We start from the raw sequence: 6,757 nt of genomic DNA, 5'->3' as shown, positions 1-6,757 counted from the left end.
TCAAAATAATTACGAGACTAATATGCTTTGAACCTGTGATATTCTGCCTTGTGTAAATGCGATGTTTTAAAACTACGGAGCACATTGTGGCATTTTTCATCATCGAGCGCTAATATTAACCCTCATAGAAATATTTCTTAGAAACAGAAACGACATCGAAAATGATTTTTAAAAATCACACACACAATTTAGCTACAATTTAAACCCTCTTGAAACAGTAATTTCAATGCCCCCGTGTGCTAGATTCAACTATTTCCCTCTGATTGTAATTGTTGGTAGGGAGAAACTAAAACTATCTAATATGAGGTCTTCTAACCTTTGCAACCGAGAATTCAATGACTAGGACCAGGGGCTGGCTCGACTGAGTGCAGCATACAGCTGTTGGCCTAGGCACAAACTTACTCTGATGATTAAGGTGCAAAGACCGATTTTGCCCTTCATTTTCACGGTGCATTGGATGATTTTAGGCCACGATCGGCTGTAATGGATCTATCATCAGGAAACAATTACCTTTTCAGTGTAGTTCAACTGATGATAGACACTGTTATTTCAGAAATAGGATCGTTTTATTTCTTATTACACTAAATAACATCCAGCAGCTTGAAATTGCCATGTGCTTCAAAGCTGCCCATTGGAGAAAATTGCTGCATTTATCGCGTTGTGCATCTCTGGAGAACGAAATCCAGTGTGAATCAAACATCAGGCGTCCTAAGTGTAACAGAAACACATCTTTCAATATGTCTGGAAATGTTCTTGGCGGTTCACATATTAATAACTGAATAAATAATAACGCTAAACTTCACAGCAATTTAAATACCCCGCCACGACCTACTCCACGAGTTGAGGAAATAGGGTTCTGATTTATTTATAAACTCATGTACTGTAAGGTCATTGTACATCAAGACCTTACAAATTTAAATGAGTTACTTAAAATAATCACTTGCCATGGTTTAATTTTGGACGATCTTTTAATTTGTAAAGTGGACTGTTACATACTGATCTCGTACTCAGTGCAAGTGGAAGGACTTCGGTTTGCAACGTCCACGGATCTCTAATGCAGATTTTTTTTAAAGACAAGGTCAAATTTGTTACCTATCCTTACAAAAAGATTGTGGGTATACAATGCTTCCGAAAGCACATGATTTGCTAACTGTGAAGTGCAGTCTGCATACCAAAGGCTTCATTTGCCCGCAGCTGCGGTTCACCGAGGCTTTTATAAACTGGATGTGGTTTCTGGGCCACCTGACTGCATTATAGCGATGATATTATGCCATAAAATGTATAGATGTCCATTTCAACTTTATTTGTGTTGAGCTTCGCTTCTCAAACTTACTATCACCATGAGAAGTGGAACTGCCTTAGTTATCTGAAGGATCAGGTGCAGTATAAGAAACGCGGTGGTGTTACAAGAGTCTCTCGTAAAACCAGAAGTACAGTAATTGGTAACAGACTACGTCGAGTAGTGCAGCCAAGTGGGTCTCGCCAACACGACACGATATCTAATAAATATGAACCCGGGACATACTTTCACCACCGACGCGAGTGGATTAAGTTCGGTTACCTGATGCATCAATAATTTATGGTGCATCGTATCATAGAATCATAAAATCGACTCTTCTGCGTTAACGATTTTGCCTTTTTAATCCTGTCATGATATTTATTTTATCGCGATTTTTTCAGCTTCAACTTTAAAATCGCCGTTTGTATATTCTGTTAGTGCAAAAGCGAGTTTTCCATAACGGCTAATATATCTCTTATAGGTACACCTGCAATAAAGAAACGTGTCCTTCAAATATGGAAAAGCCGTTTTCAATAATAAGCCCTTCGTTTAGTTTAAATGAGTTGTGTTGATAAAATGTCCTTTTGTAAAAAGAAAGGTTAGAAAATATTTCGCCACGCCAGATGTATTTGTTGACCAGTACATTTGTGTTTGAAACACTAATCAAAATAATGCTGTGGGCAGTCTCCATGTTTTTTTTCTAAATGTACAGTGTATCGCTTGTAAGTGTGCACAAGTACTAAATAAACAATTACGGTATTGACTTTGGAATGACATCTCTATCAAGCCCACTGAGCGTCACGTGCTCAATCATTGAAATTGTAATAATTAATATTATATTGAGTTAATTTTTCAAAACATGTTTCTGAACACATTACCACAAAAAAGCTACAGTTGAAATCACAAGGCGGATAAATCAAAATCAAGATATTATTTTGCCATAATTATCACTGCATTGACTATGACTTTATAATGTCGTGTGAGATCCTTTTTAATTATAAATTACGCATAATACATATGAAGTGCGAATTGCAATATTGAATTCCACCCAGTATGTGTTCCAGTGTTTGGAATAATGCTCACGATGTTGAAATGACAAGGTTCACTTCTGAAATGTATACTCTCTTGTTTTGACTGGGTGCACTGGCTGTTTCCCGACCGTGTTTCACAGCTGAGGTGCCTAATTGTCAGCTCCTTCAACAGACACTAATCAAGCAATTTCCCCATCCCAGCCCCATCAAATTGCTCTTTAGCTGTTGAACTGTCGAGTTTTGCTCCTCTTTTCTCATGCTAATCACGGCCATTCATGCGCTCACTGTGAGGCTATTTGTAGTGGGAATAAATACCCTTGTTTGCCTGCCGCATGATTAATTGATATTGTTATAAGGCTTTTGTTTGTGCTACCGGGAGCTGAAAGGCAGCACATATTGTATGTGACGAAGGGAGACAGAAACATCATTTCACCGCTGGGGTCTCCGAAAGGTCGAGGAAGGTTCCAACTGCATTATTCATCGTATTCATTTTTCCTCATTAAAAATATGATGAAAGCTTAAAATAGGGGGCTCGAGGTTTTATTGACCAGTCCCTTCAGCCACATAGAAACAGCCTGATCACACACATTTAGACAGCTGCAGCTTTCTGCAAGCCTCTTGTTTAGATTTTTTTTGTCTTTGTTGCCAACACTAAAGCTATCTAAAGCTGCATATGTCTGAAGAACTGTATTTATCATCTGTTGTAAATTAATATGGTAATACCATCGACTGGTATTGCTGTCTGATGCTTTTCAACATTTTTCCTCCTGAATCACAAAAAAAGGAGTATTTTCCTTTTCCTGTGCAGAGGGGTAATTGATATGCTGCATCAGGGGTCAGGATTTGCATAAGAATTAAGTGCAGTAAATTAATTTAATATTCCATGCACATCTACAATTATTCCTGCAGACCTTTGTTTCACTGTCTTAGAGATAGAGGTTCAGCTGCTCTTCAGCCAAACAACATCTGTGCTGTTAATAATTTGATAAACAGCTAATACAAATAGTTTCTGAATTATCTGGCTGCCCAGGGACTAGTCAGAGAGACTTGCAACATTTGGCATAGTGTTTTATGTGGAGCAGGTTTTATCTGACGATTGACGAAATTCATTCGCTACAACCTTGGATTCAATTATTCGTTCGATTCAGATAACACGAAGAACCAGCCAGGAGGACGATTTGTACATTTGGGGTCTCATTCACACATTTAAAAAAAGCATGCGCACCGATTGAGTGATCAATGTTTAACATTTGTAATCATTTCCGTAAGTCGTTTATTCGCGTTGGTTAACTGAGGTTGGTCTGCATTTGGAACATTTGTTACAAACTCTAGTAACGTAACTATCTTTAAATACGTTTTAAATTGTATAATTATTTCTCGATATAGTAACTCCTTTTCAGTTTACCACTAAAATGGTGTAAGAGATATTGTACTTTGTGATATTCCTGAAATTCAGCTGACATTTTGTCTTACAAATTTTGCAATAATACCACAAATTTAGAAATTCAAATGAATTACAATGTAGGTCAAGTCCCACACTGTGTACCTGAAAGATGCAACTTTGGAGATTTCTGGTATTGCCTGAATGGAGTGATAAATAATCAGCTAATCGTCAAATTCAGCAGGCGACTTATCCGTTCCAGTTCAGTAACTCATTTTTTCAAGTACCTGGTTAAAAAAAAGACAGGTTACGTATAATTCATGTGGTAGGAAAAAACATTTTTGTCGAAATAAAACTTTTATACCATGGTTCCCATGCAACAGTGACTGTCAGCATTTAAAAGAAAACAAGCTAAGATCTTCATTGAGGCGATTATGGTAAGGATACTTATCTAATAACACGCCGTTTTACAACTGGAAGTTTCTTGAGTTTTTCCCAAAGGCAGACGAACATACCTTTTGTGTATATTGCGACGGTAACCGATTTTTGTACCAAATGCAAAATGCTCATGTCTTTACGACTATTTGGCGGAAGTTCTGAGGCAAACGCTTTCACAGATTAAGCAGAAAGTGGTCTTCATGGTCTTTAAAATATACAGCCCTTTGTTTTCCTATTATCAATATAACAACTTGTATTTAAAATGACAACATCGTTGGAATCCCTTTCTAATTTATTAGGGTTTATATCTTTTCCAATTATGTTTGGCTCTTTGTGTGTTTACATTTTAATGTACACAGATATAAAATGTGAATAACTCAATAATATATTTCGCTTTTTCGGACTTTCACACGAGGAACTGTATTGGTCCACTCCTGTCAGGAGGAGTCATAGGAATCTTCCTGAGGCTGCAACAGTAGGGTTAATAGAAAAGGTAAACCTATGGGTTAACATGACTTCCAGCCTTTTGCTGCTTCGCTCATATCTTGTTCGCAGCGATCATTAACAACATGCGACAGGAATTGTTTCTTTCCCACTTAAGATAAAACAACTTCATTATAACAGAGACGTACAGATGGGAATGTACCGAACAGATTTAAAGGGAAATTAGAGAAACACACCACTTCACCATTTAAACCATACTGTTTGATTTCATAGCGAGTATTTCAGTTAAGTGCGAGTACTTGAGAGCTGAACAACACACACAATTTGGACGCCACGTTTGGATATATTCACCAAATCACGCTTTCATATCAATTCTTAAATTTCAGAGCATTCAACAGCCGAAATTATGGAGATATATTATAGCCACCCAATTCGAGATTGGGCATTTATACTGCGGAACGAGAGCATTTCACACACAAGGCACCGACGCATACAAATTATCTTGTATCGAAATCTCACAGAGCTGTGATTATATGCTGATCTGATAGCTTATACAAAAACGTTTAAGCGACGGAAATATGAAAAATTTTCCATTCCTGTTTTTTTTAAATTAACTGACCACCAGTGCCTAAAACGAAAGGACTTCGAAACGATTGCCGATTGCACTGTGGCTGAGCAATACCATCATGCTTTTGGAGGGAAGATTGGGGTTATTTATATTGTTTAATGGGAAATATCAAACTTTGCCTAAAAGAATTAACCTTTGGTCTATTTTTGGTGTAAGTTGATAGTTCCTCACCTGTGCTAGCCTGTATCCGTGATGTCTTTCTCGTGCTGCGATTGGTATTCATACTTACCTAGCAACCGAACCCATAATACGAGGCATCTGGTGGTCTGCCCTATATATGTTACAGAAATAAAGGGAATGTTACATCTTCGTGTAGAGAAAATCGCTACAGCACCCCCGCCGTGGCTCTATAATTTACCCATTCACACTATTATGTGATAAACCTCGAGAATACCAACTCAAACGATCCTAACATTTATATTGCTGGGGTCGTGGCACCAAAGCCGTTTGCTTTTATTCTGATCCTTCCTTCCCATAGGTCTTTTATGTTTACATTTTTTTTTCAACAAATGTAGAAGAGCGCTTCCACACAATTTTACCTAACGATCTGCGGTAACATTAGGTGGCAGGTACAACATTGCTCGCCTCTCCTACCGAGGGGAGAAAGCCTCCCAGCTGATGTCAGTTTCAGAAAACGCTTCCGAATCCAAGTTACCTTCTTCAGCTGACGGTTTAATTAACGTGTATTTCAGGATCGCGTAAAAATGGCCTTTTACATAAAAACGTGAGTATCAACTGAAAGGTTCGTACTAACCTTCGCCGGGAAGAGGGGAAAATCAGACTTAACAAGCCAACATTCCAATTGAGCCAGACCATCAGCAATAGATTTCGAACCAACAAAGTATTTACATATTATCTTTTGTATGAAACAACTTTATTGTGATAAAGACCATCGTTATGAAGCTGACAACATACATCAGTCTAAATCATATTACAATTTCATACCAGTTGGATAATTATATATTTTGAGGCTGAAGAGAACAACCATCAAAGTCTGAAAGAGGAAATTGTTGGGTTTTTGGAGATCACATTGTTGAGAATTTGTTCCTATCCCGCGGCGTTGCTCTCGATGGAGTAGGAATGCGGCGTGTTCACCTGGCAATGCAAGCGATGGGGGTCGGCTGAAGTTGGTGGGAGCTAGTTCCATAGATGAGCCTGAAGCTGGATGAAGTGTTAGAAGTTAGGGAGAGAGTAATATACGAAAGAATATTTAACTGAGCACTTGCGGAGGCAGGCAGGGAGCGCCTTGCGAAATACATAAATCAATTAAGAGACAGGTAAAACAGTGAAGTTGCAGATTTCCTCGGTCAATCTCGATTTTTACAATCCCTGGCGCCTAGACAATCTACACACCCTAGAATTTCTAAAATTTAAATTATTCATAGTAATTTGTTCGATCATCAGGAACTTGGTTGAAATACTGTAGCGTTGGTTCCCCTTGAATTGATTGGACAGTTGATAGGAAAGTAAGAGTGGAAAGAGAGATTTCATTAAGAGGAAAGTTCTTGAACTCCACAGACGATCGTTTTCTGCTATCCTCATTTATTAATCGGAAA

At 38.1% G+C, this 6,757-nt stretch overlaps 1 long non-coding RNA gene across 1 annotated transcript; it reads right to left on the bottom strand.

Annotated features, from left to right (window-relative positions):
- Positions 1–466: 466 nt before the first annotated feature.
- On the bottom strand, positions 467–5,473 carry LOC122553246 (uncharacterized). Its single transcript, XR_015758311.1, has 3 exons — positions 5,373–5,473; positions 3,857–3,978; positions 467–708 (listed from the first exon to the last, which is right to left on the bottom strand). It is a non-coding gene; the product is annotated as an uncharacterized LOC122553246 (long non-coding RNA).
- Positions 5,474–6,757: the final 1,284 nt, after the last annotated feature.

Source organism: Chiloscyllium plagiosum, unplaced genomic scaffold (assembly GCF_037043375.1).
Source record: "Chiloscyllium plagiosum isolate Xiang-an unplaced genomic scaffold, Cpla_swu_hap1 HiC_scaffold_10, whole genome shotgun sequence".
NCBI classification, from domain to species: Eukaryota; Metazoa; Chordata; class Chondrichthyes; order Orectolobiformes; family Hemiscylliidae; genus Chiloscyllium; species Chiloscyllium plagiosum.
The sequence above is the reverse complement of the archived record's forward strand: the minus strand, read 5'-3'. Positions and strand labels throughout refer to the sequence as shown.